This window comes from Apodemus sylvaticus, chromosome 1, assembly GCF_947179515.1.
Source record: "Apodemus sylvaticus chromosome 1, mApoSyl1.1, whole genome shotgun sequence".
NCBI lineage: Eukaryota > Metazoa > Chordata > Mammalia > Rodentia > Muridae > Apodemus > Apodemus sylvaticus.
Genome location: NC_067472.1, coordinates 192,048,947 through 192,073,869, shown reverse-complemented (window position 1 = coordinate 192,073,869; position 24,923 = coordinate 192,048,947). Strand labels below are relative to the sequence as shown.

The 24,923-nt window shown below is 41.9% G+C and overlaps 1 pseudogene; it reads right to left on the bottom strand.

Annotated features, from left to right (window-relative positions):
- Positions 1-21,167: 21,167 nt before the first annotated feature.
- On the bottom strand, positions 21,168-22,784 carry LOC127666710 (zinc finger protein with KRAB and SCAN domains 1-like; annotated as a pseudogene).
- Between the last annotated feature and the right edge of the window lie 2,139 nt (positions 22,785-24,923).

Below are 24,923 nucleotides of genomic sequence, written 5' to 3'. Positions count from 1 at the left end.
GTATATTGAACTATCCCTGAATCCCTGGGATGAAGCTGACTTGATCGTGGTGAATGATCGGTTTGATGTGTTCTTGGATTCAGTTGGCATGAATTTTATTAGGTATTTTTGCATTATAATTCATAAAGAAATTTGTTCTGAGGCTCTATTTGTTGGATCTTTGTGTGGTTTTGATATCAGTGAAATTGTGGCTTCATAGAACAACTTTGGTAGTGTTCCTTCTGTTTCTATTTTGTGGAATAGTTTGAAGAGTATTGGTGTTAGGTCTTCTTTGAAGGTCTGATAGAACTCTGCACTAAAGCCATCTGGTCCTGTGCTTTTTTGGTTGGGAGATTTTCAATGACCACGTCTACTTCTTTAGGAGTTATGGGACCATTTAGATGGTCTATCTGATCCTGATTTAACTTTGGTATTTGGTATCTGTCTAAGAAATTGTTCATTTCATCAGGATTTTCCAGTTGTGTTGAGTATAGGCTTTTGTAGTAGGATCTGATGATTTTTTTGAATTTCCTCAGTTTCTGTTGTTATTTCTACCTTTTCATTTCTGCTTTTGTTAATTTGGATACTGTCTCTGTGCCCTCTTGTTAGTCTGGCTAAGGGTTTATCTATCTTGATGATTTTCTCAAAGAACCAGCTTCTGGTTTGGTTGATTCTTTGTATAGTTCTTTTTGTTTCAACTTGGTTGATTTGTGCCCTGAGTTTGATGATTTCCTGCCTTCTACTCCTCTTGGGTGTATTAGCTTGTTTCTGTTCAAGAGTTTTCAAGTGTGCTGCTAAGCTGTTAGTGTATGCTCTCTCCAGCTTCATTTTGGAGGCACTCAGAGCTATGAGTTTTCCTCTTAGCACTGCTTTCATTGTGTCCTATAAATTTGGGTATGTTGTGCCTTCATTTTCATTAAATTCTAAAAAGGTTTTGATTTATTTCCTTATTTCTTTCTTGACCAAGGTATCATTGAGTAGAGCACTGTTCAGCTTCCATGTGTATGTGAGCTTTCTGTTGTTTTTGCTGTTATTGAAGACCACCCTTAGTCCATAGTGATCTGATAGGAGGCATGGAATTATTTCGATCCTCTTATATCTGTTGAGGTCTGTTTTGTGAACAATGTGGTCAATTTTGGAGAAGATACCATGAGGTGCTGAGAAGAAGGTATGTTCTTTTGATTTAGAATGAAATGTTCTCTAGATATCTATTAAATCCCTTTGGCCTAAAACTTGTTAGTTTCACTGTGTCTCTGTTTAGTTTGTGTTTCCCTGATCTGTCCATTGAGGAGAGTGGGGTGTTGAAGTCACCCACAATTATCGTGTGAGGTGCAATGTGTGCTTTAAGCTTTAGTAAACTTTCTTTTCCAGATGAAGATGCCATTGCATTTGGAGCATCAGTTTTCAGAATTGAGTTTTTCTTGGTAGATTTTTCCTTTGATGAGTATAATGTGTCCTTCTGTGTCTTTTTTGATGATTTTTCATTGAAAGCCTATTTTATTGGAAATTAGATGGCTACTCCATCTTGTTTCTTGGGACCATTCCCTTAAAAATTGTTTTCCAGCCATTTACTCAGAGGTAGTGTTTGTCTTTGACACTGAGATGTGTTTCCTGTATGCAGCAAAATGTTGGGTTCTGTTTAAGTATCTAGTCTGTTAGTCTATGTCTTTTCACTGGGGAATTGAGTCCATTGATGTTAAGAGATATTAAGGAATAGTAATTATTGCTTCCTGTTATTTTTGATGTAATTTTTATGTGTTTATCTTCTTTTGGGTTGTTGAAAGAAGATCAATTTTTTTTTTTTTGCTTTTGGTAGTGTGTAGTTTCCCTCCTTTTGTTGGTGTTTTCCATCTATTTTCCTTTGAAGGGCTGGATTTGTAGAAAGATATTGTGTACATTTGTTTTTGTCCTGGAATACCTTGGTTTCTCCATCTATGGTAATTGAGAGTTTTGTTAGGTATAGCAGTCTGGGTTGGCATTTGTGTTCTCTTAAGGTCTGTATGACATCTGCCCAGGATCTTCTGGTGAGAAGTCTGGTGTAATTCTGATAGGTCTGCCTTTATATGTTACTTGACCTTTTTAGCTTTCTGCTTTTAATATTCTTTCTTTGTTTAGTGCATTTGGCATTTTAATTATGTGACGTGAGGAATTTCTTTTTTGGTCAAGTCTATTTGGAATTCTATAGGCTTCTTGTATATTCATGGGCATCTCTTTCTTTAGGTTAGGGAGGTTTTCTTTTATAATTTTGTTGAAGACATTTACTGGCCTTTTAAGTTGGAAATCTTCACTCTCTTCTATACCTATAATCCTTAGGTTTGGTCTTCTCATTTTGTCCTGGATTTCCTGGATGTTTTAGGTCAGGAGCTTTTTGCATTTTGCATTTTCTTTGACTGTTGTGTCAATGCTTTCTATGGTATCTTCTGCATCTGAGATTCTCTCTGCTATCTTTTGTATTCTGTTGTTGATGCTTGCATCCATGACTCCTGACTTCTTTCCTAAGTTTTCTATGTGCAGAGTTGTTTCCCTTTGTGATTTCTTTATTGTTTCTACTTCCATTTTCTGATCCTGGATGGTTTTGTTCAATGCTTTCACCTTTTTTTGTTGTATTTTCCTGTAGTTTTTTAAGGGCTTCTCCCTGTTTACTTGTGTTCTCCTGTATTTCTTTAAGGGAGTTATTTATATCCTTCTTGAAGCCCTTTCTCAGCATCATGAGCTGTGATTTTAAATCCAAATCTTGCTTTTCTGGTGTGTTGGGGTATCCAGGACTAGTTATTGTGGGTGAATTGGGTTTGGATGGTGCCATCTTGCCTTTATTTCTGTTAGTAATGTTCCTAGGTTTGCCTTTTGCCATCTAGTTATCTCTCGTGTTAGTTGGTCCTGCTGTCTCTGGCTGGTGCTTGCCCCTCCTGTTTGCCTGCAAGCCTGTCTCAGTACCTCTGGGTGCCTGGCTCTCTCCTGGCACAGAGTGCTGTGGCGCTGCCCAGCTCCTGGGTGTAGGTGGGGTGCTGGTGAATTGGGTCCCATGTCTTACACTCAGGTATTCCTGCATTCCTGGCTCCACCCATCTGCTCAGTCACAGAAGCAAAGATGGAAGCCTCACCTCTAAAGGAGGGACTCCCTTTAAATCAAGCATGCTGTTTTTTTAAAAAACTATTCTACAATTTTCTTGTGTGTAGATTAATGGAATTATAGGTGGGAATTGAACTTGCTTCCTCTGGGAGAGTAACAAGTGTTCTTAAACATTTAGCTACCTCTGCTGCATTTTAATTTTTTAATTTTATTATATTTGTATTTGAATGTTTTGTATGTATGTATGTGTGTGTGTGTGTGTGTGTGTGTGTGTGTGTGTGGTAACAATATGTGCAGTGCCCACTGATGTCAGACGAGGGCGTCAGATTCTCTGGGACTGGAGGTGGTTGTGAGTCTCTGCCAGTGCTGGGAATTGAGTCCTGAAACTCTGTAAGAGAATCAAATGCTCATAACCTGACTGTACTCACCTCTTTTGAACTCAAATTGCCACCTTTTCCTAAGACATCTTTTTTTTTTTTTTTTGAGTTTTTTTTTTCTTTTTTTTTTATTCGATATAATTTATTTACATTTCAAATGATTTCCCCTTTTCTAGCCCCCCCACTCCCCGAAAGTCCCGCAAACCCCCTTCTCTTCCCCTGTCCTCCCACCCACCCCTTCCCACTTCCCCATTCTGGTTTTGCTGAATACTGTTTCACTGAGTCTTTCCAGAACCAGGGGCCACTCCTCCTTTCTACTTGTACCTCATTTGATGTGTGGATTATGTTTTGGGTATTCCAGTTTTCTAGGTTAATATCCACTTATTAGTGAGTGCATACCATGATTCACCTTTTGAGTCTGGGTTATCTCACTTAGTATGATATTCTCTAGCTCCATCCATTTGCCTAAGAATTTCATAAATTCATTGTTTCTAATGGCTGAATAGTACTCCATTGTGTAGATATACCACATTTTTTGCATCCACTCTTCTGTTGAGGGATACCTGGGTTCTTTCCAGCATCTGGCAATTACAAATAGGGCTGCTATGAACATAGTAGAACATGTATCCTTATTACATGGTGGGGAGTCTTCTGGGTATATGCCCAGGAGTGGTATAGCAGGATCTTCTGGAAGTAAGGTACCCAGTTTTCGGAGGAACCGCCAGACTGATTTCCAGAGTGGTTGTACCAATTTGCAACCCCACCAGCAGTGGAGGAGTGTTCCTCTTTCTCCACACCCTCTCCAACACCTGCTGTCTCCTGAATTTTTAATCTTAGCCATTCTGACTGGTGTAAGATGAAATCTTAGGGTTGTTTTGATTTGCATTTCCCTAATGACTAATGAAGTTGAGCATTTTTTAAGATGTTTCTCCGCCATCCGAAGTTCTTCAGGTGAGAATTCTTTGTTTAACTCTGTACCCCATTTTTTAATAGGGTTGTTTGGTTTTCTGGAGTCTAACTTCTTGAGTTCTTTATATATATTGGATATTAGCCCTCTATCTGATGTAGGATTGGTGAAGATCTTTTCCCAATTTGTTGGTTGCCGATTTGTCCTCTTGATGGTGTCCTTTGCCTTACAGAAGCTTTGTAATTTTATGAGGTCCCATTTGTCAATTCTTGCTCTTAGAGCATATGCTATTGGTGTTCTGTTCAGAAACTTTCTCCCTGTACCGATGTCCTCAAGGGTCTTCCCCAATTTCTTCTCTATTAGCTTCAGAGTGTCTGGCTTTATGTGGAGGTCCTTGATCCATTTGGATTTGAGCTTAGTACAAGGAGACAAGGATGGATCAATTCGCATTCTTCTGCATGCTGACCTCCAGTTGAACCAGCACCATTTGTTGAAAAGGCTATCTTTTTTCCATTGGATGTTTTCAGCCTCTTTGTCGAGGATCAAGTGGCCATAGGTGTGTGGGTTCATTTCTGGATCTTCAATCCTGTTCCATTGATCCTCCTGCCTGTCACTGTACCAATACCATGCAGTTTTTAACACTATTGCTCTGTAGTATTGCTTGAGGTCAGGGATACTGATTCCCCCAGATTTTCTTTTGTTGCTGAGAATAGTTTTAGCTATCCTGGGTTTTTTGTTGTTCCAGATGAATTTGATAATTGCTCTTTCTAACTCTGTGAAGAATTGAGTTGGGATTTTGATGGGTATTGCATTGAATCTGTATAGTGCTTTAGGCAAAATGGCCATTTTAACTATATTGATTCTACCGATCCATGAGCATGGGAGGTTTTCCCATTTTTTGAGGTCTTCTTCCATTTCCTTCTTCAGAGTCTTGAAGTTCTTGTCATACAGATCTTTCACATGTTTGGTAAGAGTCACCCCAAGATACTTTATACTGTTTGTGGCTATTGTGAAGGGGGTCATTTCCCTAATTTCTTTCTCAGCCTGCTTATCCTTTGAGTATAGGAAGGCCACTGATTTGCTTGAGTTGATTTTATAACCTGCCACTTTGCTGAAGTTGTTTATCAGCTGTAGGAGCTCTCTAGTGGAGTTCTTTGGGTCACTTAGGTAGACGATCATGTCGTCTGCAAATAATGATAGTTTGACTTCTTCCTTTCCAATTTGTATCCCTTTGATCTCCTTATGTTGTCGAATTGCCCGAGCTAGTACCTCAAGTACAATATTGAAAAGATAAGGAGAAAGGGGGCAGCCTTGTCTGGTCCCTGATTTCAGTGGGATTGCTTCAAGTTTCTCTCCATTTAGTTTGATGCTGGCTACCGGTTTGCTGTATATTGCTTTTACTATGTTTAGGTATGGGCCTTGAATTCCTGTTCTCTCCAAGACTTTAAGCATGAAGGGATGCTGAATTTTGTCAAATGCTTTTTCAGCATCGAATGAAATGACCATGTGGTTTTGTTCTTTGAGTTTGTTTATGTAGTGGATTGTATTGATGGATTTCCGTATATTGAACCAACCCTGCATTCCCGGGATAAAGCCTACTTGATCATGGTGGATGATCGTTTTGATGTGTTCTTGGATTCGGTTGGCAAGAATTTTATTGAGTATTTTTGCATCGATGTTCATAAGGGAAATTGGTCTGAAGTTCTCTTTCTTTGTTGGATCTTTGTGTGGCTTTGGTATCAGCGTAATTGTGGCTTCGTAGAAGGAATTGGGTAGTGTTCCTTCTGTTTCTATTTTGTGGAATAGTTTGAAGAGTATTGGTGTTAACTCTTCTTTGAAGGTCTGGTAGAATTCTGCACTGAAGCCATCTGGTCCTGTGCTTTTTTTGGTTGGAAGACTTTCTATGACTCCTTCTATTTCTTTAGGCATTATGGGACTGTTTAGATGGTCTAGTTGGTCCTGATTTAATTTTGGTATTTGGTATCTGTCAAGGAAATTGTCCATTTCCTCCAGATTCTCCAGTTGTGTTGAGTATAGGCTCTTGTAGTAGGATCTGATGATTTTTTGGATTTCCTCAGTTTCCGTTGTTATATCTCCCTTTTCATTTCTAAGTTTGTTAATTTGGATACTTTCTCTGTGCCCTTTGGTCATTCTGGCTAAGGGTTTATCTATCTTGTTGATTTTCTCAAAGAACCAGCTCCTGGTATTGTTGATTTTTTGTATGGTTCTCTTTGTTTCTACTTGATTGATTTCGGCCCTGAGTTTGATGATTTCCTGCCTTCTACTCCTCCTGGGCGAAATAGCTTCTTTTTGTTCTAAGGCTTTCAGGTGTGTCATTAAGCTGGTAATGTATGCTCTCTCCATTTTCTTTTTGGAGGCACTCAGGGCTATGAGTTTTCCTCTTAGCACTGCTTTCATTGTGTCCCATAGGTTTGGGTATGTTGTGTTTTCATTTTCATTGTGTTCTAAAAAGTCTTTAATTTCTTTCTTTATTTCTTCCTTGACCAAGGTATCATTGAGTAGAGTATTGTTCAGTTTCCACGTGTATGTGGGCTTTCTGTTGTTTCTGTTGCTATTGAAGACCACTTTTACTCCATAGTGATCAGATAGGAGGCATGGGATTAGTTCGATCTTCTTATATTTGTTGAGGTCTGTCTTGTGACCAATTATATGGTCGATTTTGGAGAAGGTACCATGAGGTGCTGAGAAAAAGGTATATTCTTTTGTTTTAGGATAGAATGTTCTATATATATCTGTTAAATCTAATTGGTCCAAAGCTTCAATTAGTTTCATTGTGTCCCTGTTTAGTTTCTGTTTTCCTGATCGGTCCATTGAGGAAAGTGCAGTGTTGAAGTCACCCACAATTATTGTGTTAGGTGCAATGTGTGCTTTTAGTTTTAATAAAGTTTCTTTTACGAAAGAGGGTGCCCTTGCATTTGGTGCATAGATGTTCAGGATTGACAGTTCTTCTTTTTGTATTTTTCCTTTGACCAGCAAGAAGTGTCCCTCAGGGTCTCTTTTGATGACTTTGGGTTGAAAGTCAATTTTATCTGATATTAAAATGGCTACTCCAGCTTGTTTCCTGAGACCATTTGCTTGTAAAATTGTCTTCCAGCCTTTTACTCTAAGGTAGTGTTTGTCTTTGACCCTGAGGTGTGTTTCCTGTAAGCAGCAAAATGTAGGGTCCTGTTTACGTATCCATTCAGTTAGTCTGTGTCTTTTTATTGGGGCATTAAGTCCATTGATGTTAAGAGATATTAAGGAATAGTGATTGTTACTTCCTATCATTTTTGACGTTATTTTTTAAATTTGAATGCTTAACTTCTTTTGGGTTTGATGAAAGGTTACTATCTTGCTTTTTCCAGGGTGAAGTTTCCCTCCTTGTATTGGTGTTGTCCTCCTATTATCCTTTTTAGGGCCGGGTTTGTGGATAGATATTGGGTAAACTTGGTTTTGTCATGAAATATCTTAGTTTCTCCATCTATGGTGATTGAGAGTTTTGCTGGATATAGTAGTTTTGGTTGGCATTTGTGTTCTCTTAGAGTCTGCATGAGATCTGCCCAGGACCTTCTAGCCTTCATAGTCTCTGGTGAAAAGTCTGCTGTGATTCTGATAGGTCTTCCTTTATATGTTACTTGGCCTTTTTCTCTTACTGCCTTTAGTATTCTTTCTTTGTTTAGAACATTTGGTGTTTTGATTATTATGTGACGGGAAGTATTTCTGCTCTGGTCCAGTCTGTTTGGAGTTCTGTAGGCTTCTTGTATATACATGGGCATCTCTCTCTTTAGGTTAGGGAAGTTTTCTTCCATAATTTTATTGAAGATGTTTGCTGGCCCTTTAAGTTGTAAATCTTCACTCTCATCTATGCCTATAATCCTTAGGTTTGGTCTTCTCATTGTGTCCTGGATTTCCTGGATATTTTGGGTTACAAGCTTTTTGCATTTTGCATTTTCTTTAACTGTTGAGTCCATGGTTTCTATGGAATCTTCAGCATCTGAGATTCTTTCTTCTATCTCTTGTATTCTGTTGTTGATATTTGCATCTCTGTCCCCTGATTTCTTCCCGAGGCTTTCTATCTCCAAAGTTGTCTCCCTTTGAGTTTTCTTAGTTGTTTCTACTTCTGATTTTAGATCCTGGATGGTTTTGCTTAGCTCCTTCACTTGCATGTTTGTGTTTTCCTGTAATTCTTTAAGAGATTTTTGTGTTTCGTCTTTCATGACCTCAGCCTGTTGACCAAAGTTCTCCTGTATTTCTTTAAGAGATTTTTGTATTTCGTCTTTCATGACCTCAGCCTGTTGAGCAAAGTTCTCCTGTATTTCTTTAAGTGTTTTTTGCATTTCCTCCTTGTTGGCTTTTGTATTCTCCTGGATTTCTTTCAATGATTTTTGTGTTTCCCTTGCAAGGGCTTCTAACTTTTGATCCATTTTCTCCTGAATTTCTTTATGTATGACCTTCATGTGTTCCTGTACCAGCATCATGACCAGTGATTTTAAATCCAAATCTTGTTTTACTGGTGTGCTGGGGTATCCAGGGCATGTTGGTAGAGGAGAATTGGGTTCAGATGTTGCCATATTGCCTTGATTTCTGTTAGTGACGTTCCTGCGTTTGCCTTTTGCCATCTAGTTCTCACTGGTGTTAGTTTATCTTCTCAGTGCTGGACTCACCAGTGCAAGCTGCCCCTTCCCAGTTGGCCTCTGGTGCACAGCTTACCTCCTGCACTGCTTGTAGACAGTGTGCTGCTGCCCAGGCTGTTCCGATCCCACAGCAGGCACCCGAAGGCTCCCGCTGGGGCCCGCTGGATTCACTGGAGCACACTGACTTCTCCCAGCTGGCCGCCCGGAAGCCCAGCTAGCCACTTGCAGGACTTGGAGATGTAATGCTGCCACCCAGACTGATCTGGATCCGGAAGCGGAGAGAGTAGAGCTAAGGGCTTCTGCCTGAGGCCTTGCCCCAGATTGTGTCTGTGGAGCAGATGGAGCCCGTGTGCACTCCCAGGGAGTGCAGACGGTGTATGCTACTGTGACCTCCCCTGTGTTCCGCTCACTCCGCTGGGCAGCCGATCCGCCAACCGGGCTGTCGCACACAAGGTTAGCCTGGCCGCCCAGTCCCTGAGTCCAGGCAAAAGCCTGGGAGGCCAAGGTCCGAGCAAAGTTCCCCTATGGCTATGACTGTTAATTGGGTCTGCCAGGTGACTAGGATGGCGGGCGTTTGCGCCCGCGCTCCCTGAAAGCGCCGGGAGAGTCTGCTCTGCTAACAATCACCTGGGCGGGTTGACTCACAGATGGCCCACCAAGCCGCCCAGTTCTTGGGGTCAGTCCTGTGCCTTTTGGGGCCTGGACCCCCGCTTTGTTAGCCTTAGGCTATGCCTGTTACAGGTCTGCCCGCCTGAGCTCTCTGTCGTCCTGCAGGCAAAATGGCGGCGGCGCGCTCGCAGGCCTGTGCAAAAAAAACCTCCTGCCTGGGTTGGCACCCCGATGGCCCCCCGACCCGCCCAGGGCCTGGGTGCAGGCCAACGCCCGTCGGGCTCAGACCACCGCGGTGTTGGCCTCGGATTATGTTTGTGTACCTCAGTCCGATCCGTGGAGTACGGAACCAAGATGGATGCTCCTCTCCTGACTGGTGGGAGGCCGAGTTCTGAAGTGGCCTCCGTGCAGGAAAGGCACCGCACAACTGCAGCTGCTTGCTGCCCGGCTGGTCAGCGAAGGTCAGTGGTCGTGGGCGCAGGGCCTAACTGGTCCCTGTGACGCCTTGGTTCCACTGCTGATGGCCCTTCAGCTGGAGCAGCCACTGCTGCCGCTGCTGCTGCCGCCGCCGCCGCCGCCGCCTTCCTAAGACATCTTATAACAACAATGTTTATTTTAGTATATGGTCTTGAATAGCCTGTTAGGAGATATAGGAAAGAAAGACACTCACAGTGATACAGGTGTTCAGCCCCTTTACCCAGGACTAAACATAAGGACATTGTGACTCAGCAGGGAAGAGGGAGTGTCAAACTGAAGGCATTGTGAGGAACCATGGTGAAGCAGCAGGTCAGACACATGTTAGATACAGGACATATCTGCCTTTTCTAGTTGAGAAGGGAAATGTGATAAAGTGAAAAGTCAATTTCTTGAACTGCCCAGGTCACTTGAAAAGGTAAGAATGGACAAATTCTTATTCTGACTCATGTGCTGCATCACCCTGGTTTCTAGGCTTTTAGTCTTTGTTTATAACTCCTCTGATTCCCCTATGTTTTTAAAGTATTTCATTTACTTTCAAGATTACAATATACTCTATTACTCCCCCTTTACTTTCTATCCCTCTAAGCCCTCTTACCTTTTTTACATAATCGTATGAACTTGAGTTTCTTTTATTATAGTTTTTCTCATTAAGACTCTCAAATCTATACTTCATAAGTGCCCAACACTCACTATCCTCCCCACCTCTTGAGACTTCCCAATTTTAGAATATCCAATACATACATAAAGTCATTTAAAGAATATATCCGGAGACACTCACCTGTGCCTATCATGTCCAGGGGTCACTTGACTCTGACAAAACATGGGCATATCGACTGGGAGAACTGTAACATCTGTAGGTCCCAGCATGTGCAGCCGTCATGGGAGCTATGGAGATGTTGGCCTGGGAGCCACCAGCATATGTGTCTCCAACACGATACATAAAGACTGCTTCTACCCTTTCTCTATAGACAACCATAATGATGGTTTCAAACATTGCTCCTCAACAGCATCGCAACATCACCATCTCTCCTGATTTTATGGGAAAAAGTGGTAGGAACAATAGGGCGGGCTTTCTGTAGACTCCTAAAAACAAAGAGATTGTGAGTTTAGGAGTCACCCTTCCTCAAGCCACCTCAGGGAAATTGGAAAAACAGAGGTTCCCCTACCTTATGTTTTCCCCCAACTCATCATTCCATGCTCTTTCCTGTAGCTTTGCCCCCACATCCACACACCTGTCCATTTCTGTCTGGTTTTTACTCAATTCTCTAAAACTTTCAGACTCCACTCCACTGGCGTTGTCCCACACAAGTGCCTGTAGTATTCATTTACCACAGTCTTCCATTTTCCATGATGGATGAGGGTAGAAAATATGAAATGCTGGGCTTCAGGCTGCCCCTTAGATCCATTTCATGTTCCTTTGGAAAAAAGTAGAATCCCCAGCAGGCTATGTCTTTGAATTAAGGCAGCTGACAGAAGCGTTCCTATGTCTCCTTCATGATCCTGGTCTTTTTCAAATGGTCTGTCTGGAGCTTGTCTGAGATCCCAGCTCAAACAGGGCAGCCATGATCCTAGATCCATGAACCATCACCGCCTCTCAACCTAATGACACCATCAGTACCCTGACCCATGCTGGTCTTTTAGCATCAATTCTCTTCCTGTTTGTCTTTGAGTTAGGTATATTTTTAGATGCTAATTGATGATGTTAGAAATGACCACACACATGGCACAGGAAAAGAATATCTCACAGTTCTTGAGGTGAGAAGTCTGAAATGAGACCACTGGTATGAGTCTCACCGTTTAAGATCTGCATTTCTTTTATAGGGCCAGGAGGAGACTATATTTCTTTTTCTTTTCCAGATTGGAGAAACCTTCAGCACTCTGTGGCTTGTGGACACTTTATTTTCAGAACTAGAAAAATGGAGTATGTGTCATGCTGCCTTGCTCTGACCTTCAGCATTCTCCTCCTCCTCCTTTATGAGATGCTGTAGCTACTCTGGCCCATGTGGAGCATCCTGGACACTCCCCTTCATCTTAAACTCAACTGATAAAAACACGAATTGCATCTTTGACCTCTTTCCCTCTTCCATGTGGGAGTTGTTTTTGTACAAACTCTGGTAAAAACTCACCATAATCTCAGGAGAACATTAGTATCTTCTGAGTGCAGTATCCCTTATAACCTACCCATCTCATTTCAAGCCCTATTTCTTACAGATTTCTCCATCACAAAGGCATCCATCCTTGGAATCAAGATTGTTGCACATGAACTTTAGGTAAAGGTTAAACAACCAAACCATCAAACTACATGGAAAATATTCATAGGATCTAGGGATGAGACTATGAATTTCATTAGGGGAACACTGTCCCGACTGCATCAACATCTACTCTGTTCTGATTTCTCTGAAGCCGGAGACACTTTAAATCATTCCTACTATTCTTGGGGACTCCTATCTAATAATCAAACTCAAGATCTCAATTGAAATGCCAGGGTACTGAAGAACATATCTGACTGGAAAACTTTCTCACCTGTAACCATGACCAACATGGAGTCACTGACTTCTGACAGCATGTTCAGGTGGTTAGAATGAGAGCCCTGACATCTTTAAGTCCCCATATGTGCCATGGTCACAGGGTACATATCAAAGCTGTGTTGAAATGTGATGGTCTTGGAACTCCTGAATGTGGACTGCATTTTCCTTGATCAAATGGAACATTTCAAACCCAAGCTAAGATTGACACTGCAGAGTCCCATGCTCTCTGATGGAAACCAGGGAACTTAGCCAGGCACACAGGATGGGCTTGTTAGAAACCTCTGTGAAGGCCAGGCAGTGGTGGCACACGCCTGTAATCCCAGCACTCTGGGAGGCAGAGGCAGGCAGATTTCTGAGTTCGAGGACAACCTGGTGTACAGAGTGAGCTCCAGGATAGCCAAGGCTATACAGAGAAACCCTGTCTCGAAAAAAACCAAATCCAAAACAAACAAAACAAAAACCAAGAAATCTCTGTGAAGAGAGGAAGGCCTGGTTTTAGAAATAAGGAGGCAGCAGTACCTCCTCTTTGTGCTCAGTCTCTCTCTCTCTCTCTTTCTCTCTCTCTCTCTCTCTCTCTCTCTCTCTCTCTCTCTCTCTCTCTCTCTCTCTCCACACACACACACACACACACACACACACACACACACACACACACATTTTCTAAAGTTCCTTCCAAGCCAATTACCCAGAATACCTGATGACACCATACCTACTGAAACTTTTGAGAATAAGAGATCTACTGCAATATGAAAATAAGTTAAATATAGAAATGTAGCCATTAACAAAGAATGAGATGGCATCATATTGCCTCAAAATAAAAGCATTAAGCAGTTGAATCTACATTGGAAAAATCTGGAGGCACCAGGACATAGGACAAAGTTCCTCCACATCTTCTAATACAATAATAGCTGAGTTTCATATTCTCCAACATCATGGATGTTTTCGGGAGCTTGCATTCACATCTGGTATTGAAACGTACTACTGTTCCAAGTTGAGTGTCCTTCACCCATTATATAGATGACATCACTTTTCCTCAATGCTCAGGACTCTTATAGTCTCTGACAGACCCGGGTATTGATTGAGTCAACCAAGAAGGGAATCTCTGGGGTTCTCTGGGACAGTATCAGTGAAGATACTCATGCCCCAATATCCACCACTGTATGGAAGCCATACTCAATGCTGTGGAAAGATACAACCTCTCGGGCTGCTACTCCCACCATGGTATTCTACTCTTCATTCCCAGAAGAATTCACCAAAACACACCAGGCTAAGAAGCACAGTCAACCTTGTGTTACTTCTATTGACAGGAGGCAGCATCGCAACTGTACATGATTTCCTGAGGAGCCCAACTTATCTGTTTTGCCAGTTGACCACAGCTAATGACAAAGCCCTCCTTAAGTCTGTGCCCTCCTTAAATATCATGTGTGGCTCATAAATCATGATGGCTTTCAGAAAATTCACAAGACTCCGGTTCTTGCTTTGCATATTTTTACCATTGCTGGACTGGAATATAACTTAACTCCAATTCTTCTTATCCAGAACAATGAAATGTAGTTATATCAAAGCAGTGTCTATAGGTGTTTTTATAGAAGATTGAAATCTTCTTCCTATGTAGTATATGCACATGAAATGAGTACATCAAATGAGTAATCAAAGCAAGTACATCAACATCAGATTTATGCTGATATTTCTAGAGTGGTTAATGTTATAATTCCATTTCCAACTAAAATTATTCTGTAGTTACTTTCAGTGATAAAATCATAAAATCCCACTTCTTAAGTTAAAAGCATGTATGCAGGCATTACAGCAGCATCTGAAATTTCTTTTACCACCCAAGGATCTACTCCTTATTCTTTTTTCTTTCTCTCTTCTTTCTGTCTGTACCTTCTCATTTCTCTCTGTATATCACTTTATGTTACATACTTTCCCACTACCCATTAGCACAATTCTGCCACATAAAATTGCAAGTAATCAATTTTGAACAGCTCAGGGGGAAAAATGCCAGAATACTTAAAGAAAAACACTCCCCCCCCCAAAGGACGTGTCAATATCCAAGAATTCAGATCAACAAAGTTTTATCATCAGTTTTTCCTTTTTTTCCTTTTAAATTCTCATGTTGGAGGAGTTCTGGGAGGCTGGGGAGATGGCACCTTTTGCTCTTAAAAAGGACCTGGTGTCAGTTCCCAGTTCCCTAATGATGGCTCACAACTTATGACTCCAATTCCAGAAGCTCTGATGACTTCTGAATACTTTGGACAACTGCGTACACACAGACACACAGAAGCACACACTACCATTTATCTGACAAATATAACTAAAAATAAAATCAAAATGTATTTTTACTTGTGCTTTGGAAATTTTGTACATGTGTACAATTTTTCTCTCCTTAAAATTCCTCCTCTATCCCCTCTGCAACACATGTCTTTTCTTCCGTCTTCCACTTCTGAGTACAGATATTGCTTCCAGTACACACATGGGTGGGATCCTGTTCACTGAAGTGTGGGCACCAAGAGTCATATTCCTGCAAAAAAAATCAAACAAAAACAAAATAAAACAAAAGACCTCACTAGCCCACACCCATAAGCTATCAATGGCCAATAGCTCCTCAGCTAGGAGCAGGCATTAAGGAGCCCCTCTCCTAACCATATTGAAATATTTGAGTGACTTGAACTTGAAAATGTTTTAGTTCAATAAGCTGATACATGAAAATTACACTCACTCACCACACACACACACACACACACACAAACACAAACACATATATAACTGATGCTCATACACCATGAAATGGCCAATTGTAGACAAATATTAATAATGTTATTTCTCATATCTATCTTCGTTGAAGGTAAAACATGTACCCACTTTGGTGTTTTGAATAATATGGCTCCCACGGCCTCATAGATATAAATGCCTTGTCATTATTGAGTGGTGCTACTCAACAGGAAATAGGAGATGTGGCCTTATTGGAGTAGTTGTGTCTCTTAGGGTAGGCTTTTAGATTTCAAGGGCCCAAGCCAGGCCCAGTGTTTCTACTCCTGATGCCTGCCAATCTAGATGTAGACCTCTTGACAACTTCTCTAACAGCACGTTTGCCTGCATGCCATATTGATCCTCACCATGACAATAGACTAAACCTCTGAAATGAAATCAAGCCCCAGTGGAATGTTGCAGTACACATGACGTCACTTTACCACAATAGAACACCGACTAGGACATCCGCTTTCAGTGATTTTTCATGCATATATTCGGTCTTCTTTTTTCTTTCTGAAATTAGAATGCTGTTATGAACATTCTTTTTAAATTATTTCATTTATTTACATTCCATCTGTTGCCCCCCTCCCACAGTTTCTCATCCCATTCTCTCTCCCCCGTGCCTCTGAGACGATGCTCCCCTCTCTTCTCCCACTGAGGTTATCCAGGCATTCCTCTGCTGTATATGTGTCAGAGGCTTTGACCCAGCCCTTGTACACTGCCTGGTTAGTGGCTCAGTCTCTGGGAGATCCAAAGATTCCAGGTTAGTTGAGATTGCTGGCCTTGCTATGGGATCACCTTCCCTTTCAACTCCTTCAATCTTTCCCCTAATTCCTCCATAGGGGTCTCCAACTTCAGCCCAATGGTTGACTGTAAATATCTGTATCGTCTTAGTCAGCTGTTGGTAGGGCCTCTTAGAGGACAGCCATGCTGCCGTCTGTAAGCACAGCAGAGCATCAGCAATAGTATCTGGACTTCATGCCCCACCCCCATGAGATGGACTTCAAGTTGTACCAGTCACTTCTCCATTTTTTGTCCCTGCAGTGCTTTTAGACAGGAACAATTCTGGGTCAGAAATTGTGACTGTGGGTTGGTAACCCCACAGTCCCTATCCCGCCACTTAGGACCCTGTCTATCTAGTGGAGGTTGACTCTGAGTTCCCTCTTCCATCGTTGGGCATTTTAACTAAGGTTACCCCCACTGAGTCCTGAGAGTCTCTCACATCTCATGTCTCTGGGACTTTTAAGATGCCCCCCTTACCACCCCCTAAAGCTGCATATTTCCATCATTCACCTAGCCCTCTGGGCTTCTCTCCTGTTCCCCACCCCATACCTGATTCTGTTCCCCTTTTCCCTTCCTCTTCTTCTCTTTCTCGGGTCCCTCCCTCCATCTTCCTGCCATGATTATTTTATTCACCCTTCTATGTGGAACTGAGGCATTCTCACTTGGACCTTCCTTCTTCATAAACTTCATAAGGTCTACAGGCTGCATCATGGATATTCTGTGCTTTTTGGCTAATAATCACTTCCATCCATCTAGTTCCATCCATTTGCCTGTAAAATTCGTTACGTCATTGTTTTTAATAGCTGAAAAGTATTCCATTGTGTAAATGAACCACATTTTATGTATCAATTTTTTGGTCGAGGGACATCTGTGTTGTTTCCACTTCTTTTGGGCATATGCCTGGGAGTGATATAGCTGGGTCTTTACATAGAACTATTTCCACTTTAATGAGGAATCACAGATTGATTTCCTAAGTGGATGTATCAGTTTGCAATCCCACCAACAATGGTGGACTCTTCCTGTTTCTCCACATCCTCTCCAGCATGTGTGGTCACTTGAATTTTGATCTTAGCCATTCTGATTGGTGTAAGGTCATCTTGATTTGCATTTCCCTGATGACTAATGATATTGGACATTTCTTTAAGTTATGAACATTCTTTTTTTTTTTTTTCCGAGGCAGGGTTTCTCTGTGTAGCCCTGGCTGTCCTGGAACTCACTCTGTAGACCAGGCTGGCCTCAAACTCAGAAATCCTCCTGTTATGAACATTCTTACAGGAATTTCTAGTGTATCTATATAAGAATTCTTATAGTACTACTGCTTTATATTCAACACTCAGACTAATAGATAGGACAGACTCCCCAATTCTTTGATATTTTTCTTACAGAAAAATTAAGTTATATGAGTGTGTTTCTGTGTAGGATAATCTGCACTTTAGTATAGATACCTGATAAGGTCAGAGGTGTCATATTCTCTGGAGTAGAAGTTAGAGATAGTTGTAAGAAGTTTGATATAGGTGCTGAGGAAAAAGTCTACCATCCTGTGCAAGAGGAGCACATATGTGCTCTCCATTTAGCTAGACGTTGGCTACTGGTTTGCTGTACATTGCTTTTACTGTGTTTAGGTCTGGGCCTTGAATTCCTGGTCTTTCCAAGACTTTTACCATGAAGGGGTGTTGAATTTTACCAAGTGCTTTCTCAGCATCTAATGAGATGATCATATGGTTTTTTTCTTTGAGTTTGTTTATGCAGTGGATTACATTGATAGATTTCCTTATATTGAACCATCCCTGCATCCCTGGGATAAAGCCTACTTGATCATGCTGGATGATGGCTTTACTATGTTCTTGGATTAAGTTGCAAGAAGTTAATTTAGTATTTTTGCCTCGATATTCATAAGGGAAATTGGTCTGAAATTCTCTTTCTTTGTTGAGTCTTTGTGTGGCTTAGATGTAAGGATAATTTTGGCTTCATAGAATGTATCAGGGTTTGGGTATGGAGAGCTGTGGCACAGGGTTAGCAAATAGAAGCCAGAAGCGCCTTCTCAGTTTCATCAGGTTCCACTTAGTAATTGTTGATCTTACCACCTGAGCTTTGGTGTTCTGTTCAGAAAGATGTCTCCTGTACCAATGAGTTAAAGGGTATTTCTCACTTTCTCTACTATATTAGATTTAGTGTATCTGTTTGTTTGTTTGTTTACAGTTTGTGAGAAGTTATAACTTTTTACTTTAGTGTTTCTCACACTTGGGTTCTCCTGTGGATCCTCTGGAGTTAAGGCTGAGCTCTCCTGGCAATATCTGGAACTTACTGCATGACTGAGACAGACCAAGGGAATTTCCTGTCCAAAGCAATGAGTACTATGAAGTCGGCCTGGCATAAAGAGTTTATTTACAGTGTAACCTTTGCCAGGAGTCACACCCAGACTAGGTCCCATTCTGCAATCAATTCTCTGATGTATGAAAGGGACAAACTGCCCCACCTGTTCAGTCTCTCTACACACATTTACAGTCTCATGTTTATGCCTTTAATATCAAGTGCTTTACATACAAAGTCTCACACGTCTATGCTCAGCCTTGCCTTCCAGGCTGAAGTAGAAAGTTCACAATTTGAAGAATCTGAGTTTTGTCACAAAGTCCATTTAAAACGACTTAAAGTTCCATCTTGTCACCTGGCATGCTGACTTAACCAGTAAGCGCTTAGGCTGCTAACGAGCCTAAACACTGACAACAGATGTCACCATATTTGACCATGATGCAGTGACACTGCTGACCATCTGAGAAGTGTGGATAACCACCTACCATTTGCTTTCTAAGTAAAATGTATCACTGCCTCCAAGACTGCCTCCATGGAAGATATGAAGCCATCCGAGTGACTATCTCATAGTAAGATGTTCCAATAAAATGGGAATCAAATGAGTGATGGGAGCATAGGTCTGTCTTCATTTCATTTAAGAGCAAAGTAAGGGGGGGGGCGGTCTGGAGAGATGGCTCAACAGCTAAGAGCACTGACTACTCTTCTGAAGGTCCTGAGTTCAAATCCCAGCAACCACATGGTGGCTCACAACCATCTGTAATGAGATCTGATGCCCTCTTCTGGAGTGTCTGAAGACAGCTACAGTGTACTTACATATAATAAATAAATAAATAAATAAATAAATAAATCTTAAAAAAGAAAGTAATGGCTGAATGTTGTCAGCATGTGGTTAATTGTCTGTGTATAAGCAGCCAACAGGGAAATGACAAGAGCCCTTTCTTGGGATCAAAGCCAGTGTCTGGATGGGCTCCTGGAGCAATCAGCTCAGATGCTGCCAGAGATGTGATTGGTCTAAAAAATAAAGTCAAACAGGGACCAGTGATTGCTTGTAGAACTGACCTGGGGCAGAGGCCACAGGTGCCAACCTGATGCTGCTATTGTGCCTCACTGACTTTTGCTTCTGATCAACAAACAACTGGTGCAAGTCGATTTTAGCTGTTTCTTGAGAGGGAATTTCAAACCATACGTGGGGTGTCCATGTCAACAGCTTCAAGTTTGTCTTAGCGTGTGTTTCTAGGGTTCTGTAGGGCTGTCCACACTCTCTCAGTGCTTTCTTGAATAAAGCTGTCTGTTCAAGCCCCTAATACCTGCATAATTTGATACTTGGGGTCTCCTGTATGTATTATGTCTCTACCAAAAGTTTCTGGGAAGCCACTGCAGAGATAACAGGAAAGGCTAAAGTCCCCTAATTTCACTCCCTCGCTCCAGTCTTTCATGAGAAATAGAAAAGACACTGTGTGCTATTAAATACAATGACACAACCAACCACACCAGTGTGGTGGTGAACTTATCAGAGCAACAGGACATCTTCAGTTATTGCCGGCTAGTAACAACAGGTGTTTCTACAAGTTTCTGGTTAAATGTGTGTGTGTGTGGGATGCTCTCTTTAACTTTCTCCCTCTCTAAGAAACAAACAAAACAAAACAAATTAAGCACCCCCCCCCAATCTAATAAAAGAACAACAGCAAAACCAAGTGCTCCAAACATCACTTCAGCAGTTGACTGAAAAGAACTCTGGCTAAGAACAAGAGCTTTGCCGTGGAATGATGTCACAGAAACAAAAGTTTTATAGTGTTCATAGTTTTCTTCTGTAAGTGGATGACAAGAATCATTTCTGACATTCTGCGGTATTTACTTAGTGATGAATATTTGCAGTGTCTCTGCAGGTAGCTAACCAAGCTTTTGATTACATTAAGGATAAAAATAACATTGACCCTAGAATGTTATAGCATGGCCTATAGATCTGAAGGTACCATAGTTCAGGTACTCACATGATTCACAGACTCTACCACAAATATGATAGCCCCGTTAGAAGTCCATCATAAGGAGTGCCTTCTGTGTGCTTAGTACTAAATCCAGTGCTGTGCTTGACAACTGAAGCATCTTTCAGGGGTGGTAATTGATAAAAGCTTCTAACACTGAACGGTGAAGGATTAAAAGATGGTGTACAATCAAGTGCTAACTTGTGGAGAGTCCATTTAGGAGTGCTAGAGTGCTTTAGGGATGTTGAAGAGGAAGAAAAGCATCTTGAATTGTTGCTATTTCAGGAGGTCTGATCTCACTGAGGAGGGCAGGGCCATTGATATTTGTTACTGTCCTTGGAACTACAAACTGGTGCATATGACCTCTTTCAGAAAGATATAGAAATCTTTGGTTTGATTCTGACCAGCACAATTGTAGATTTCTATAGCTTTGGCAGGCTACCAGTGATCAGATACACAACCTTCTGCACATATAACTTGCTCGAGCAGCATGTCCCAATGTAGTTTTTGTATTAACTATCTCTCTTCATTGAGAGATACAGGTTGTCTAAGTAGGGTTTGTTTGCAGCAAGTGGCTTCTTTACTTCAGTATGATATTCACAGACCTATTCTTCACTCATCAGCTACATGGTGTGGTTGCTGGGAAGCCAACCTTAAAGGTATAGCCATCACTAGAAAGCCTGACTTTTTGCTGTGTGTGCTTTTAACTTGAGTGGAAGAATATCCACATGACCAGGTTTCCCTTGCAAGGACTTTAAGAATTACACGCCTACAGACCACCTGTTGATGTAACTCTTAAGGATCCTGAAGTGTGACTTCTCAAACAATTTGATGGCGCCATTACTTTTCCCTGGATGGGCACATAGGTCTGACATAATTCCAGAAACAAAAGGGGGAAAAGGCTTGATGGCACACACCTGCTTTACACACAACTTTTCAGGAAATGCCCTTCCAAAGGCATCCAGAGAGGCTGAGCTGTATTCTTATGTTCTCTCTCTAGCATAGATTCTTGGTGCAGTGTAAGGGTATAGCTCTGGGCAAAGGCCTTGCCACACTTAGTGTGCTTGTAGTGCTTTTCTTGAGTGTAAGTTCTCAGATGCAAAATAAGGTATGAGCTTCAGTTGAAAGCTTTTCCATATTTGATACATTCATAGGGCTTCTCCCCTATACGGATTCTCTGGTGCTTCTTGAGGTCTGAGCTCTGGCTTAAGACTTTGCCATATTTGATAGATTTGTAGAACTTCTCTTCAGAGTGGATGCGCTGGTGCAGGATGAGACTCAAGCTATGACTGAAGGTTTTGCCACACTCATTACATTTGTGAGGTTTCCCTCCTGTGTGGATTCGCTGATGAAGGACAAGATCTGCATTGAGACTGAAGACTTTCCCACACTCATTACATTCGTAGGGTTTCTCTCCAGGGTAGATGATTTATGGTGGATAAGGCTTAAACTTCTTGTGAAATATTTCCCACACTCATCACATCTATGAGTCTTTGCTCCTGATGGAACCTTCTCTGAGGTATTATTTAAGTTTGCACTCAGGCTAAAGCTTCTTCTGAAACCTTTACCCTTCTCCCTTGCAACCTTCTCTCCTGCGGTGGGATTTTCCCCCTTGGCTGTAGGTGGCCCAGGCACTTTCTTCTCTTTGCCAGTTTTCTCTTCAGGGTTTTTCTGTTGCCTTTCGACTACTCTGCCCTTCTGTTCCCATTTCTCTCCAAATTCCTTCTGGAATCTTCCTGCTATCTCCCTATGTGAGGTGGAATCTTATTTGACTTCAGTCTTTGAGGTTGACTCATTCTCATTCCTGTTCTCAGAGCTTCTGGATGATAAGAGACTAGGCTTCCTAGATTCATGCTTGAAACGAGACTGGGCAGCTTTTTATGGTCGAAGCTTGAGGGCTCCTGAACTGGATCCAGAGGCACCACATCCCTGGCAAGTGTCTCAGGCCCATGAACTTGGCCTGGGACCTGCTGTCCCAACAGATCAAGTTCTGAGTCTTCCAGAAGAGTCATGGTCTCTTCTCCACTGTCCTGGTGTTACTCCTGCAGCCAGACTTGCAGCTCTTTGGGACGGATGAACAGGAACTGCTCCAGTACCAATAGCTCTAAGATCTGTTCCTTGGTGTTGACTTCTGGTCAAAGCCATTGATGACAAAGTTTGTTTAGTCGATTCAGAGCTTCTCGAGGCCCCAAAGTGTTCTGGTAACAGAAGTGCCTGAACTGTTGAAGGAACACCTCTGGTTTGGGTGATGGAGTTTCCTGAAAGCTAAAGTCCTGGTCCCACATGTGGTCTTCCACCTTCACAACGACTATACCATCTTTCTCCTGTGCAGCCTGTGGGGACAGACCTGTGTCTTCCCTTAACTCATCAGTCATCATTCAGGCTCATCATTCAGGAACTGGTGGGATCCAACAGGGTCAGGCTGCAGTTTCTGTCCTAGAAACTGTCTTCTATTGGTTCCTGCACAGTTCCATGAGTCTCTGGAGTGGTTCAGGACTCTGGGCGGACAAGCATGGCTATCTCCCTGGTTCAACCCAGTCAAAGGGCACTGCACACTGACCTAGGCTCTCCCAGCACCTCGCCACACACACAATATCCGGTCTTTGATCCATTTAGACTTGAGTTTTGTGCAGGGTGATAAATCTGAATCTATTTGCATTTTCTACACACAGCCAGTTAGACCAGCACCATTTGATGAAGATTCTTTTTTTCCTTCCACTATATGTTTTTTGCTTCTTTGTCAAGAATCAAGTGTCCATAGATGTATGGGTTTAATTCTAGGTCTTCTATTTGATTCCATTGATCAACCTATATACCAATACTGTACTAGCTGGTTTTGTGTGTCAACTTGTCACAAGCTGAAGTTATCACAAAGGAGTCTCCTCTGTTAAGGAAATGTCTCCATGAAATCCAGCTTAAGGCATTTTTTCAATCACTAGATCAAGGGGGGGAGGACCCAATCCATTGTGGGTGATGCCATCCCTGGGCTGGTAGACTTGGGTTCTGTGAGAAAACAACCTGAGCAAACCAGGGTAAGCAATACAGTAAGTGGCACCCCTCAATGACCTCTGCATCAGCTTCTGCCTCCAGGTTCCTGCCCTGTGTGAGTTTATGTCCTGACTTCCTTTGGTGATGAACAGCAATTTGGAAGTGTAAGCTGAAGAAACTCTTTCCTCCCCAACTTACTTCTTGGTCATGATGTTTTGTTCAGGAATATAATCCCCGACTTAGACAAATACCATACAATCTTAACTACTATTCCTTTGTAATACAGCTTGAAATCAGGGATGGTAATAAGAAGTCTGTTATTGTACAGAAGCTTTTAGCTATCTTAGCTTTTTTGTTTTTCCACACAAAGCTGAGAACTGCTTTTTCAATGACCACAAAAAATTGCATTGGAATTTTGATGGGAATTGCATTGAATCTGTAGATTTGGTAAGATGGTCATTTGTACTATGTTAATCTTACCAGTTCATGAGCATTGGAGATATTTCTACCATATGATATCTTCTTCAGGTTTTTTTTCTTTAGAGACCTGAAGTTCTTGTCATACAGGTTTTTCACTTGTTTGGTTAGAGTTACACCAGTACACTCCATATTATTGTGGCTACTGTGGAGGTTGTTGTTCCTCAGAATTCCTTTTCAGCCTGCTTACCATTTGTATATAAGAGGGTGTACTGGCTGGTTTTGTGTGTCAACTTGACACAGATTGGAGTTATCACAGAGAAAGGAGCTTCAGTTGGGGAAGTGCCTCCATGAGATCCAGCTGTGGGGCATTTTCTCAATTAGTGATCAAGGTGGGAGGGCCCCTTGTGGGTGGTACCGCCTCTGGGCTGTATTCCTGGGTTCTATAAGAGAGCAGGCTGAGCAAGCCAGGGGAAGCAAGCCAGTAAGAAACATCCCTCCATGGTCTCTGCATCAGCTCCTGCTTCCTGACCTACTTGAGTTCCAGTCCTGACTTCCTTTAGTGATGAACTGCAAAGTGGAAGTGTAAGCTCAATAAACCCTTTCCTCCCCAACTTGCTTCTTGGTCATGATGTTTGTGCAGGAATAGAAACCCTGACTAAGACAAATTGGTACCAGCTTAGTGGGGTATTCCTGTGACAACCTGACCATGTTTTGGGGAGGACTGTGGCAGGACTTTGGAACTTTGAGCTAGAAAAGCCATTAGAATATTAAGAGCTTGGTGGAAAGTTCTGTGGGAGCTTGGAGGACAATGTTGAGAACAGTGCAGAAGATGGAGGCCTGGCTTGTGAGATTTCAGAGGGAAGATTAAAGACTCTTGCAGTGGCCATGTTTTGATTGTGAAGATTTTGTGGTTTTGGTTAGCTGGGGCTGAAGAATCAGCTGCGAGTAGCAAGATACCAGAGCCGCTAAAGCAAACCTTTGTATTACTGGGACTATTGATGCTGGTTAGCTGGAGCTAAGAAATTAGCGGTGATTAAGAAGAGACCAGCATCACTGAGATGAAATCTTCTTGGAAGTGTTTTCTGAGAGCACAGAGAGTGTGTTCCAGA